The 13,143-nt window shown below is 41.2% G+C and overlaps 1 pseudogene; it reads right to left on the bottom strand.

The window, feature by feature from the left end:
• Positions 1–3,059: 3,059 nt before the first annotated feature.
• Positions 3,060–11,958, bottom strand: LOC111761024 (enoyl-CoA hydratase, mitochondrial pseudogene; annotated as a pseudogene).
• Positions 11,959–13,143: the final 1,185 nt, after the last annotated feature.

Consider the following 13,143-nt stretch of genomic DNA (forward strand, 5'->3'; position numbering starts at 1 on the left):
ATTTTGGCTAATCTATTAGCCTACTCCTTTTGCATGGTTCCCTTTCCCCCACATTACATTTGAAGCCCAGAAAGTCAATCAGCAGTGGTAGGTAGAGGAAACTCAGTTTTTGATTTCTAATTTAAAAATTTATATATTTGATTTTAAAGAATCTCATCCAATAAGGCCTATCTCTTAGTTTCCTGTTGCTGCTGTAACAAATTACCACCAACTGAGTCACTTAAAGCAACACAAGTGTATTATCTTACAGCTTTGGAGTAAAAAACCTGAAATGAGTTGGCAGGGCTGCATTCTCTTTGGAGGCTGTAGGGAAGAATCTGTTTCCTTGCCTTTTTCAGCTTCTAGAGGTCATCTGCATTCCTAGGCTTGTGGCTCCTTCCATCTTTAAATCCGGTAGTTTAGCATTTTCAAATCTCTTTCTTACACTGACCCTCCAGTCTCCCTCCCATAAGGACCGTTGTTATTATGTTGGGCCCAGCTGGATAATCCAAGATATTCACCTCATCTCAAGTTCCTTAGCTTAATCACATCTGCAAAGTCCCTTTTGCCATTGAAGGTAATGTATTGACAGGTTCCAAGCATTAAGACATGGGCTTCAGTACGGGCCATTATTTAGCCTACCACAGCCTAAAAGAACATCACAAATTTCTATGAGACAAGATGCTGACAATGTGTGGTATGTAGTATATGGAAGGTGCAAGAGCAGTTTTCCCTATTGGAAACAAAAAATGACTTTAAGCTGATCTTTCTTGAAAAATATAGGCTAAGCTTAGATTTCTTAAAATGAATTTCTTTCCCTTTCATAAATTCTAAAAACTCACAAGACAAATGAAATAAATTTCTGCTAAATAACTGGCTTAAGACAAAATGGGATTGGATTTCCTAAAAGTCAGCTCGGTAGGTTTAATTTAAATAAAAGTTGTAAATTGACTTTAATTAATGTTATATTGAACATGAAAATTTATTGACAATGTTGACTAGTAAAGCTAGTAATAACATAACCCAAAGGAATATGAAAAAATATGGTCTAAGGCACAATTTTATTCAAGATTTTAAACAATGTTTATAGAATGACCTGATCAGGTTTAAATATAGTGCCAAAATTATTATACACATATAGAATTACAAAACTGTTATATACATGTGTTGGTTTCTTTTATAGGTCTATTATACATAAAGCATTATTATTATTAGTTTTTTTTAGGAAGCACTGGAGATTGAACCCTGGATCTCATGCATGGGAAGCAGGCACTCAACCACTGAGCTACATCCACTCTCTCAAAGCATTATTATTATTATCATTATTATTTAAAGGTTTATTTAATTTTTTTATTCCTCCTCACCCCCTCGTTGTTTGCATTTGCTGTGTCTGCTTGCTGTGTGCTGGTCTTTTTTTTAGGAGGCACCAGGAACTGAACCCAGGACCTCCTATGTGGGAGGGAGGTGCCTTATCACCTGAGTCACCTCCACTCCCTGCTTTGTTCTGTCTCTCATTGTGCTTTCCTCCTGTCTCTTGTTGCATCAGCTCTCTGTGCTTGCCCATTTCAACAGCTTGCTCTCTTGCTTGTCTTATTTAGGAGCCACTGGGCACCGAACCTGGGACCTCCCATGTTGTCAAGAGCCCATTTGCTTGAGCCACCTCTGCTTCCCCCAAAGCATTTTTTTTTTGTATTGCAAAATGTACAGCATTTACTCACAGACAGAAAGGCACAAGTTCTACTAAATAGGTCAACAAAAAAAATACAGCTGCCCTCAACTAGTTTTATAAATACTTTAAAAAAAGGGGTAGAAATAAATACAGGATTGGGCCATGTAATATAAAACTGTCATCTCTACATACACTTCATTTAATTTCTGGTTTTTAATTGTTCATGCACCTTTTTTTTCTTCAATGTTAGTGAATGGACACCAAGCTAGGCAGATAGTGAAAAATCCTCTGTACAAGGTCACGAATGTAATGACAAGTTTGTCCATTTCAAAATAATTAAGATTTGTACACAGCACATATAACCCTTAATTTAGTTTGTAAAGTTGCCTGGAATGCCAAAGCATTATTTTTGAAAGCAAAAGTAGAAACTAAAACGTATCCTTTTAATGTGATACTTGTGCTTGTTTTTGCTGCACATATATTCAATTTAGGGTCAAAGGAGATAAGCATATACAAATTTCATTTTTACCTGAAATGAGATGATTTCTATCCTTGCAGTTGATATCTTTTTCTTTTTTTTTTTGTGCCATTTGTTGCACTAAACAGGGAAAGGACTCAGAAGATTATAAATCTTCATCATTAACCTTATGGGAATTGTCCCTGTGCCTTGGACTAGAATCCTTCCCTTCCATTTCTTACTCATCTTCAAAAATCACCACATTGAATCATTAATCATGTTAATAAAAAAATGCTAAAAAATGATAAAACAGAAGGTCACAACATACAAACAATAAACAAGAAAAGTGCAAAGAATCTTAAAACATCTAATACAATTCTAATCTACAGAATCCATGCACTATTTAAAAGAACAGCAGGTTGGCAGAGGAGAAGTTGAGTTATGGTGATAAGAATTCCTTCTTTGGAATGAAAATTTCCCTCTCTTGCTCGGTTTACTGGTAGACCTAGTTTTCTTCTCTAGGTTACTTGGCCATATATAAGGAGAGTTTAGGGGATGCAATTCAGTAGGACAGGCTGACATGGTTAGTCTACTCTTCTTCCTTCAGTTCAAATATGTACTCACCAATTATGAATTGCCTATTTCACAATAAAAACTGAGAGCACTCAAGGTAAAGAAGCAGGGTCCTACTGTTTTGTTTTGTTTTTTCTTCTTTCCCCTCCCATCAGTGGGATTTTTATTTAAAGGAACACACTCCACACAGATTCCAACCAGCCCTGGGCGAAGACAGACCCTGAGCTGCGAGAGGGTGTGAGTGCCGCCTCCAGGCTCCACGGCGGTGGCAGACAAAGAAGCCGCGCGCGCTTCTCCTGCCTTTTGAGGAAGAACGACTTGTTTGCTTACAGCTGACACCTGCATCGCCGCTCAGGCCAGCTCCTGCAGGTCTGACTTGGCCTATCTCTTCTCCTCAAACGCAGTCATCCCTTCCTTCCGGTCTTCGGTGGCCAAAGTTGAATAGAGGAGTTTCTTCTCCAACTTAATTCTTTCCCCGAAGTCATTTCAAAAGCGGCATTCACCGAGTCTTTGGCCATCACTGCCACAACCTTAGAATTGCTGGCAATTTTCCCCACACAATGGATGGCTTCTTCCACCAGTGTCTCCACAGGAACATTTTTGCCACAAGATCTGCTGGCAGGGCATGCTGGGCTCAGATGCGCCCCGGTGAGGACCGTCTCCATCGCCGCGATTCCCCGACGGCGCCGTGCGCCTCCGGGGGCCCCTGCACCTGGGAGGGTCCCTGGTAATCTTCCGGCTGCTCCAGCTGAGCCTCCTCCCGGGCGTGGATGGCGGCCCACGGCAGAGCGCGCGCACGGCCTCCGCCCAGAGCGTAACCTTTGACAGTGGCTGTGACTGGCTTCTTGATGCGGGCCAGCGGGTCCCAGTGGGCCAGGCCCTTGTTGGAGGAACAGCTCTGGAAAGTCCAGTGCTGCATTTCCTTGACATCCGCTCCAGCTGCGGGCGCTTTAGGACTATCTCCCCAGTGGCCCGGTCGTCTTCAAAGGCATCAGGGTCTGGCCGAGCTCGTGACCAAGATGTTGCAAAGTGCTTTGCGAGCTCCGGGGAGGCTTCGCCGGATCAGACGCACGGTGCCATTCTCTCCGTTTTGGCCTCAGTGGAGAACGGACGTGGGGCAGCAGGGCGCGGGGAGGCCGTGGTGCGCTGGGCGATTTCTGTGGTGCTACGCTAACTGACATATGGGGTAGCAAGACCGCTAACTAAATTTCTAACAGGGCAACTTAATCGCCATCCATCACTGAGTGTTAGAATTTCATGGCATGCAGAATTCCAAACATAGAAGCATTAATTTCAGTTTTTTAAAATTCATGTCTCTCACAGAGTCCCTAGGAACATATCCCCAAATTCTAAGGACCTGTGCAAACACATGAGGGAACACTGATAAGTGGTGAAAAATATAGCAGGACAGGAGGGATAGAAAGTGCTGGGGGAGGGGGTAGTGGGATTTGACTAAGAAGATATGCTTCAAGTAAGGACTGGCCAAAAAATTTCCAAGATACAACTTTATAGCTCGGCATAAGAATCTGAAACCTAATGGCATACAAAGGGAGAATTCAAGAAGAAAAATGATTAACACCACAGATTCTCAGAAACTGGAGGCTACAGCTACCTCTGAGGAAGGAGAAAGGCGGGGTTGAAACAAAAGGATTGGCTAAACATCTGTATAAAAAATGTCTATCAATTGGCTATTGCTGTGTAACAAATGTGTAGTGACTTAAAACAAGTATTTATTTAGCTCACAGGTATGCTGGTGGCCTCTAGGCTGGCTTTGGAACAGCTTAGTTTATGCATCTGCAGTCAGCTGCTGGGCTGGGTAAGAGGCGTTGCTGATTGTGGCTGGGCTCTCTCCCATCTCTGGCGCTTTGACTGTGCAATTGGGCTGACTCAGCGCTGGTCTGTCATCCTCCAGCAGGCGAGTGCAGGCTCATTCATTAGACAGAGGCAGGGGTTCCAAGATTGTGAGTGGAAGTAAGGAAAACTTATTGATGCCTAGGCTTCTGGTGTGGTACCATCATTTCTGCCACATTCTGTTGGTCAAAGCAAGTCACAAAACTGGTCCAGATGAAAGGATGGGAGAAATAACTGTATTTTCATGGGAGTGGTTACAAAGTCATACTGCAAAAGGTGCAGATACAGGGATGAGAGAAATGTCAGTTTTGCTATCTATTACGAAGAAACCCTCAGATTATTTTCCCTACCTTCCCTCCAAGATTAGACTTTTATACTATTAATTTTTTTTTTTAAGATGCAAAGAACAGAAATAACTATCGGAAGTTAAATGGAAGAATTTTGAAAAGTTTACAAAAAGGTAGAAAAATAAAGTTGAGGAAATCTTCCAGTGTATTAGTTTTCTATTGCTACATAACAAAATTACTGCAAATCTAGGAGCTTAAAACAATACACATTTCTTACCTTACAGTTTCTACAGGTTAGGTGTTTAAGCTTGGCTTCGTGGGTTTCTCTGCTTCAAGGTCATCTAGGATGACAATCTAGGTTGTAGATGGGCCTACAGTCTAATCAGAGGCTTGACTGGGAAAAGATCCACTTGTAAACTGATTTGGGTTGTTGGCAGAATTTATGGTTCCTTGTGGTCATATGACTGTGGGCCCCTCCGTCCCTTTCTGCTGGCTGTCGGATGGAGCTCCTGCAGTTCCTAGAGACCGCTCACAGCTTCTTGTCATGTGGGCTTAATTAACATGGCTTCTTCCTTCATTAAGCCAGCAAGGATAATCTCTCCCTCCAGTTTGCTAAGGCAGAGGGTTGTATAACATAATGCAATCATGGGAATGACATTCCATCATCTCTGCTGTATGAAGTTACCTAATCAAGGACATGACATTTATCATGTACAGAAAGCACAAGAAGAAGATGAGAAAACTAAGGATTGAATCAGATTAACAGTAGTTTCAAAAAAGAGAAGCAAAAAAATTGAGGGAAGGAATTATTAAAAAAACAAAATAAAGTAAGAAAAGTTTCCAGAATGGAAGGATATGAAGTTCCACTAAGTATCCACTAAGACCCCAGAACATTACAGGAAAAACACCTAAAACCAAACACATAATTGTGGAAAGGACAGGGTAGGGAGGTGGGGGGAAAAATAGAAGAAAAGAAAATCAAGTCATATATAAGGGATCAAGCTTCAGAATGACGTTGGATTTCTCAATAGCTATCCTTAAATTTAGAAGAGAACAGAGAATGGCTTCAATGTTCTAAGGAAAGATCATTTCTGATGTTGAACTCAAAAGCCACCAACTTAGTTTTTTCAAGGAGGGCTACATTAAGACATTTTTTGAGAGTGCATTGTCTTAGTTTGCTATTGCTGCTATGAGATATACCACGTTCTGGTTGGCTTAAACAGCAGGAATTTATTGTCTCAGTTTTGGAGGCTAGAAGCCAAACATCAAAGTATTGGCAGGGCCTGATTTCTCCAGAGTCTGTAGTGTTCTGGCAGTGCATGGTGAACTCTTTCTCCTTGTGTCTGCTTCTCTGGTTTCTACTGACTACTGGCTTCTATTTCTGTACCCCGTTTCCTTTGCTTATTAGCACTTCAGCCGTATTGGATGAAGGCCCGTCATCATTCACTTTGTCCACACTTTAATTAATAACATCTTTAAAGTTTCTATTTATAAATGGGTTCATACCCACAGGACCAGGGGTTAGGATTTGAACATGTCTTTTGTGGGAGATGTGGATTCAACTCCCAACACAGGTTTTAAAAAAGTTAACCTTTCAAATATCCTTTCTTAGGAAACTGTTGGAGATGTGTGCAAGATGAAAGAAAGAAACAAAGGAAGATGTGAGATCTGCAAAAGAGGAGCATCAGTGTGGAATCCTGAGTGCTGAAGGGATTTCCCAAGATGATGGTGAAGAGATGTCCTAAAATATCAGCTGTGCAGTAGGTCAAGACTGTGAGTCCAGATTGCAGTGGGAGGACAGTGGGCTGTAGGATGAATATTAAAAAAAAAAAAAACTGACAGATTGTTTCATGTTTTTATTATGTTGAAATGAATTCTCCTGGTCTCTTAAAGAATTTGATACATAAATTACATAAAAAAAGAATTACCGGGAAGCAGACTTGGCTTCCACCTACCACAAGGGAGGTCCGCGGTTCAAATCCCGGGCCTTCTTGACCTGTGTGGAGCTGGCCCATGTGCAATGCTGATGAGCTCAAAGAGTACCCTGCCATGTAGGGGTGTCCCCCACATAGGGGAGCCTTATGCTCAAGGAACACACCCCGTAAGGAGAGCCACCCAGCGTGAAAGAAAGCACAGCCTGCCCAAGAATGGCGCCGCACACACGGAGAGCTGATGTGACAAGACGACGCAACAAAAAGAAACACAGATTCCTGGTGCCGCTGATAAGGATAGAAGTGGTCACAGAAGAACATATAGCCAATGCACAGAGAGAGCAGACAACCTGGGGAGGGGGATGGGAAAGAAATAAACAAAAAAGAAATCTTAAAAAAAAAATTACCTAGAAATAAGAACCATGTAGAAAATCACCCCTTCCAAAAAAATCTCAAAAAATAAAAATCTGAGAAAATTACTAACTCCAGGAAAAACAAAGATTGTATATAAAAGGGAGTGTAATCATTGTATACCATAAGGTTCATCTCTTGAGCATTTATATATTCTTGATAAAATAATGATCTGGTAAAAAAAATTGTGCTAGATCTAATTTGGAGTGATGAGGGAGGGAAAGGGAAGGTATATGTATGTGTATATTTGTGTGGGGGGATGGTGACACAAGAGAGCTAAATTCTTATCTCCTACTAAAGAAAGTTAATATAAAAAATAGGCTAAACATTATTTAGAAATATCAAGGTAAATTAAAAAAGACTTGAAGGTACTTGCCTCTAAAGAGTGGGATTCTAGAAAGAAAGAGTGGCACAGAACATTGCTGTTATTTGTTTTAAAAAATGTAACACTTCTTGGCTTTTTTTGGCACCATAATTGAGATATAATTCACATACCATTTAAAATGCACAATTTAAAGACTCTTACACATTCAGAGTTGTGCAACCATCACCTCAATCTAATTTTCAGGACATTTTTGTCACCCACAAAGAAACCTTGTTCAACTTTCTAAAAGTGTTTATTAATTTGATCGAAATTTAAAAATCATAATTTTAAAAAGAAAAAAAAGTATTGTTTTTGTCAGGGCACAGAAATGTGTCATCTTTAGAAACTCTAGGTTATTTAATATGACATCTTCCTGTTATTTCAATCTATGTATTTTATAGATTATCAATATGGTTTACTCCCTTTATAATTATATTTCTCAAGGAGGGCAGGAGTGGGATGGTAAATTAGGAAGGAAGAGGAGGAAAAAGTGGGAGGGAATTAAATGCCTTGGGCTTAGAAATCATTGTTTCCATACTTCCAACAGAGATTGAGTTCTTTCTCCTAAATGATTTTCCAGAGAGGATATTTTAAATATTATTTAAAATTTGTTTGCAAAAGGAACTCTGGTTTTTCTGAATGTAATTACCCATCAAAAAATCAATGAAATGTATGTTTTAGGCCAAAGGGGAAAAACACTGGTGTTGTTTCCACTATGTTGGTGGCAGAACTCAGGGGATTCCAAATAAATCTTTTTTTTTTAATGAAAAATTTTATTGCAAAGCTTTATGCCTAAAATCTAAGCAATCACACTCCAGAATTTCTGCTAATGAATACCACATGTTAGCCTCAATAACTTCAGCTGCAGGGTGGAGAATATTGTGTTAAAGCCGTTTGGATAATAAATAGCTATCTAGGTCCATTTCAGCTGGAGCAAGTCAACTGTATTGAATGTGAGTGAAACATTAATTCTTTATAAGAACCTACCCAATTGGCAGCCACTTTGACATGTAATATACATTAATTCACCATTCTGCCCCATGGAATCATTTCATCCTTTGCTTGAGTCTGCACTTACATGCATACCTATCTCCAATCTCCTGAATCTGTCTTTGGGGTATCACTTACATGTACTTACAAAACATACATATTTAAACAGACACATGAAAGAGCATGGCCTTAGTTTTTCGAAAGTGTTAGTTTGTCATTATTTCTGTTTGTTCTGCAAATACCACATGGCTTTCTTCCTCCTTCTGGAACCTCGACCAGCTCTCATTCTCAGTCCTCTTGTCTTTGACAACGCTCCCCTCCTCTTTTCTTTACTAAAGCCTTACGAAAACAGAGGAAAGAGAATATTACATGTTAGTATTAGGCACAAAGGACACCTGGGGCTTGTTTGGGTTCCAAAATTAAAAAAAGAAAAAATTCAAGATATGGAAAGAGGAGGCAGGTCCTTCTCAGAGGGCTGCCTGGCGGTAGAGGTTTTATTCTCATAGGACACAGCCTTGCTTTAGAAAGCCAGTCATGGGAAGCAGCAACAGGAAATGCAGAAAGGAATAAATCTGTCAGACTCATTTTCCTTTCTGTTTTACAGCGGGGTTGTTTTTGTTTTCTTCCCCCTCCTCTTGGATGGGAGCCAAATTTCCCTTAACCAGAAACAGCGAGTGAGGAGGCAGAGGATGTTATGCTCTCTGTGTTCTCACTGAGACACTTTATCCACAGTGATGAGGGGAATTTCACATGTTCATAATGCAGTTACCTCCTTATACAGCATTTCTGTAGTACTTTTTATCACATCTATGAAAGTTAATTTGGTTCAAATTACACATACACACCCATACATGCAGCTGCATTTGGTGGTCCTCTAGGACCTATAATAAGGAGAATTTGCTAAGTGCTAGTATTAATAGGTAAATACTTTGTATACATTAACACCAAGATTAAAACAATTCTGGAAAATACGTACATGTCCTTTTAAGAAATGAAAAAATTGAGGTTTAAGAGGCTCTGGGACTTGTCTAAGTTCATAAACGTAGTAAGTAGCTGAGCTGGGATTCTATGAAGTCCTTCAAGATCCAAACTTCCTTTTCTTTTTCCATCTGTGGGTTTTAAGCTCGTCTCCAAGGAACTCTTGCGGCTGTCTGGCAAGGGGATGGGGCTGACAGAGGTCAAGGGAGAGGTCAAGAGTGTTCAGCCCACCCCGTCCTTAGTCCCTCCTCTCCAGAGCAACACCAGGGTTGACTTGTTTTGTTTGTGTTTCTGTGTGCGTTTGTGGAGAACCATGAATTCCAAGTTCCCTCCTTTCCCTGTATTTAAACCTCTCCACTATACCGTGTTTAGTAATTATTCGTATAGTTTCAACAAGGAGTAGATCTTTGCCTTTCACAGAATGAATCTTTGAAGTGTCTCTCATTTGTTAGTGACCCTGTGGTCATTTGCAATTTTGCTGAGGCATGCCTTTGAATTTCAAGTGCTGAGAGGCTATTGGGGAGCTAGTCAATCAGCAGCCAGAGAGACACTTTAAAATACAGCTTCTGCATCTCAGCTTGGCTTTGTTGTTTACGATAAACTGAGCAGATGGTATCCTCTTGGTTTTAGGTCAGGGACTGGCAGATTTTTTGGGTAAAGGGCCAGGTAGTAAATGTTTTAGGCTTTGCAACCTGCATACGAGCTCAAGTACATACTCTTCTGCTTCTTTTGGAACATCTTACTGCAAGAGAAATATAAAAGAGATTGGCCCCGTTTCTCAGAATTGTGATGAAAAACTAATGTGAAACAGGATATAGAATCTACATTATGTACCAAAATTCTTGTCAAGCAGTTGTTAGCCAATGAAGAGGATTCTAACAAACATCTCAAACTTGGGAATAAAGTCACTTTTAAGTAAATTGCATTCAATCAGCACATATTTTTTACTGATTTTTAAAAAAACAAAATATGCTATTAAACACAAATTCCCAAGAACAGGACACAGCTGGAGTTCCCGTATTGTCTCATTCTCTGCCTTCAGGTGAGGGAGCAAACGATGTGTAGAAACTCCTAAGCCTGGAGTCTAGCGTTTCAGGGCAGTATCCCTCTCATTGTCCCTGAACCTGCCCATTCGTTCTGTTCTGTCAGTGCAGACAGTGTAGCTCAGTGGTTGTGGGCCTGCATCTTGGCTCTAAATGACTTAACATCTGTGTGGCATTAGGCAAGTTGCCTAAACTAAATTTCTATGTCTCCTCCCATGTGAATTAGGGCAATAGTAGTATCTACCTCATATACACTGTAAATGACATGAGATAATATATGTCAAGTATCTAGCAGTAAGTGTGCAAACATGGCATTGCCATCTCCTTCTTCTTAATAAGCTGGGTAGGCCTGAGGGGCCAGCACCCTCCAGATAGACTTTTTTTTTTAAGATTTATTTTTCTAATTTATTTATTTCTCTCCCCTGCCCCCCACCCCGGTTGTCTGTTCCCTGTGTCTATTGCTGCATCTTCTTTGTCCGCTTCTGTTGTTGTCAGCGGCACGGGAATCTCTGTTTCTTTTTGTTGCATCATCTTGCTGTGTCAGCTCTCCGTGTGGGCAGCGCCATTCCTGGGCAGGCTGCACTTTCTTTCACGCTGGGCGGCTCTCCTTACGGGGCACACTCCTTGTGCGTGGGGTTCCCCTACGCGGGGGACAACCCTGCGTGGCACGGCACTCCTTGTGCGCATCAGCACTGTGTGTGGACCAGCTCCACACACGTCAAGGAGGCCCGGGGTTTGAACCGCAGACCTTCCATGTGGTAGACAGACGCCCTAACCACTGGGCCAACTCCGCCACCCAGACAGACTTTTTATTGCATTGTATGCTTGACTTCCAATATGACTTCATCTCTTTATTGTTATTTTTTTGTGATTAGTTTTGGATTATTTTTAAGTGCCAGATTCTGTGGTCTCAAGACCAGAATGACCTCCTCAGAGCCCGTCCCAGTTCCTAGAGCTCCATTTCCAGAGGGAAGGGGAATTCAAACAAGAATGTTCATTGGTTCATTCAACAGCATGAGAACATGTAACCAGGTTATGCTAGGCAGCACAGAATGGCATAATGGATATACAAAATAGAAAAAATTTTTTGGAAATTTTAAGATGGAACTAAAGGCCATTTTAGTGATTTAGATTTTAGAGCAGCATTTTCCAACTCCCAAATCATAATTCCCCTGGGATGTCTACTGATCGTACAGATTCCTAGACTGAATAGACGGACTGAATTGGAATCTAGAAGGGAAGAGCCTGGAGTCTCTAGTTTTAACAAGTCTCTCCAGGGAGTCTCCTAAGTTTTGGAAATGTTGTACTAAAGCAAACAGTAATGTATTCAGGCAGACCCAGGGGGGGAAGCTACTCCCATTACCTTTTAGGAGTAACAGCTGCTGGTTCAGTGACCTCCCAGTGAAGCCAGTGCTTGGAGCCCATTTTGGGTGTCTGGAAGCAGCAGGATTCTGCAAGAGGTCTCTCTTCTCCTCTGCTCTCTGGCTGTATATAATCTCTTTTTCTCTCTATGTGTCTATCAATTCCCACAGTACATTATAGGAAAATTTAAAAGGAGTGATTCCTGGACTTCACTCCAATTATACCAGAACCTTTTTAGTTGGGGCCCTGGCAATTTTTCTTCTTAAAGTTCTCCAGTGAACTTTAATGGTGAATGTTGAGAATAATACACCTAGTACCTTGGATGTACCTCTGGTATTCTAGCTATTATTTTTATTTTAAAAATAAGCTTTATTAAGATATTTTACATACTATCTATTCTAGTTGTTTTTATAGCCCAGTTATCTTTCAAAGGTTCGAAACATATGCTCCTGGTTCACACTGGTTTGGAGGATGGGTTTGACTGTGAGAATAAAAATGTTTATTTTTTCTTCCATGTATTAGGATTATTCAATAAGGCTTAAGATAGTGGCTTTAAAAACCTTTTTTTTTCTCCTGCAAAAAGTTTTATTGCTAGAGTGGATGTGGCTCAAGCAGTTGAGTGCCCGCCTCCTACATGGGAGGTCCCAGGTTCAGTTCCTGGTGCCTCCTAAAAAGAAAAACCAAACAGACAATGAGCATAAAGCAACGAGCATCCCACACCTCTGCGCCCACAAGGCTCCTAGCTGTGCTTGAGGGGAATCTTTTGAAGAGATGCTCACCCAACACCAGCTGCTGGAGGTTGGTCAGGAGGTAGCGAATCTCCTTGAAAAGCTTCACTTCCTCTTCCTGGCACTCCAGGAATTCAGAGATGAAGGCTTGTGTTGGCAGAACCCAGGGCACCCAGGTTCAAAAAGACTCTTCTTCCACGGCATCCAGGGTTTTACCCCACTCATCTTGGAATGGCTTCTGCTCGTCCTGGAAGAAGGCGTGACCACCGTGCTGGTTCTGCATCTTCAAGTGATGCTGGGTGCCCTCCTACCTTCTCCTTCGCCAGCTCACTGGAGAGGTAGTTCACGCCCTTCAGGGCAACATAGTTGTGGTAGAAAAAGAAGCCAGAAAGAGGTATGTGAAGGAGGCTCGCAGATGCAGTTTGACCAGGCAGATAACCTAGGCCTCCAATTTGGTGGATGGTCAAAGATGTGGAGTTAAAGAAAAAACAGAACAATGTTAGCTGGTTCCAGAAGCAGG

Source organism: Dasypus novemcinctus, chromosome 1 (genome assembly GCF_030445035.2).
Source record: "Dasypus novemcinctus isolate mDasNov1 chromosome 1, mDasNov1.1.hap2, whole genome shotgun sequence".
NCBI lineage: Eukaryota > Metazoa > Chordata > Mammalia > Cingulata > Dasypodidae > Dasypus > Dasypus novemcinctus.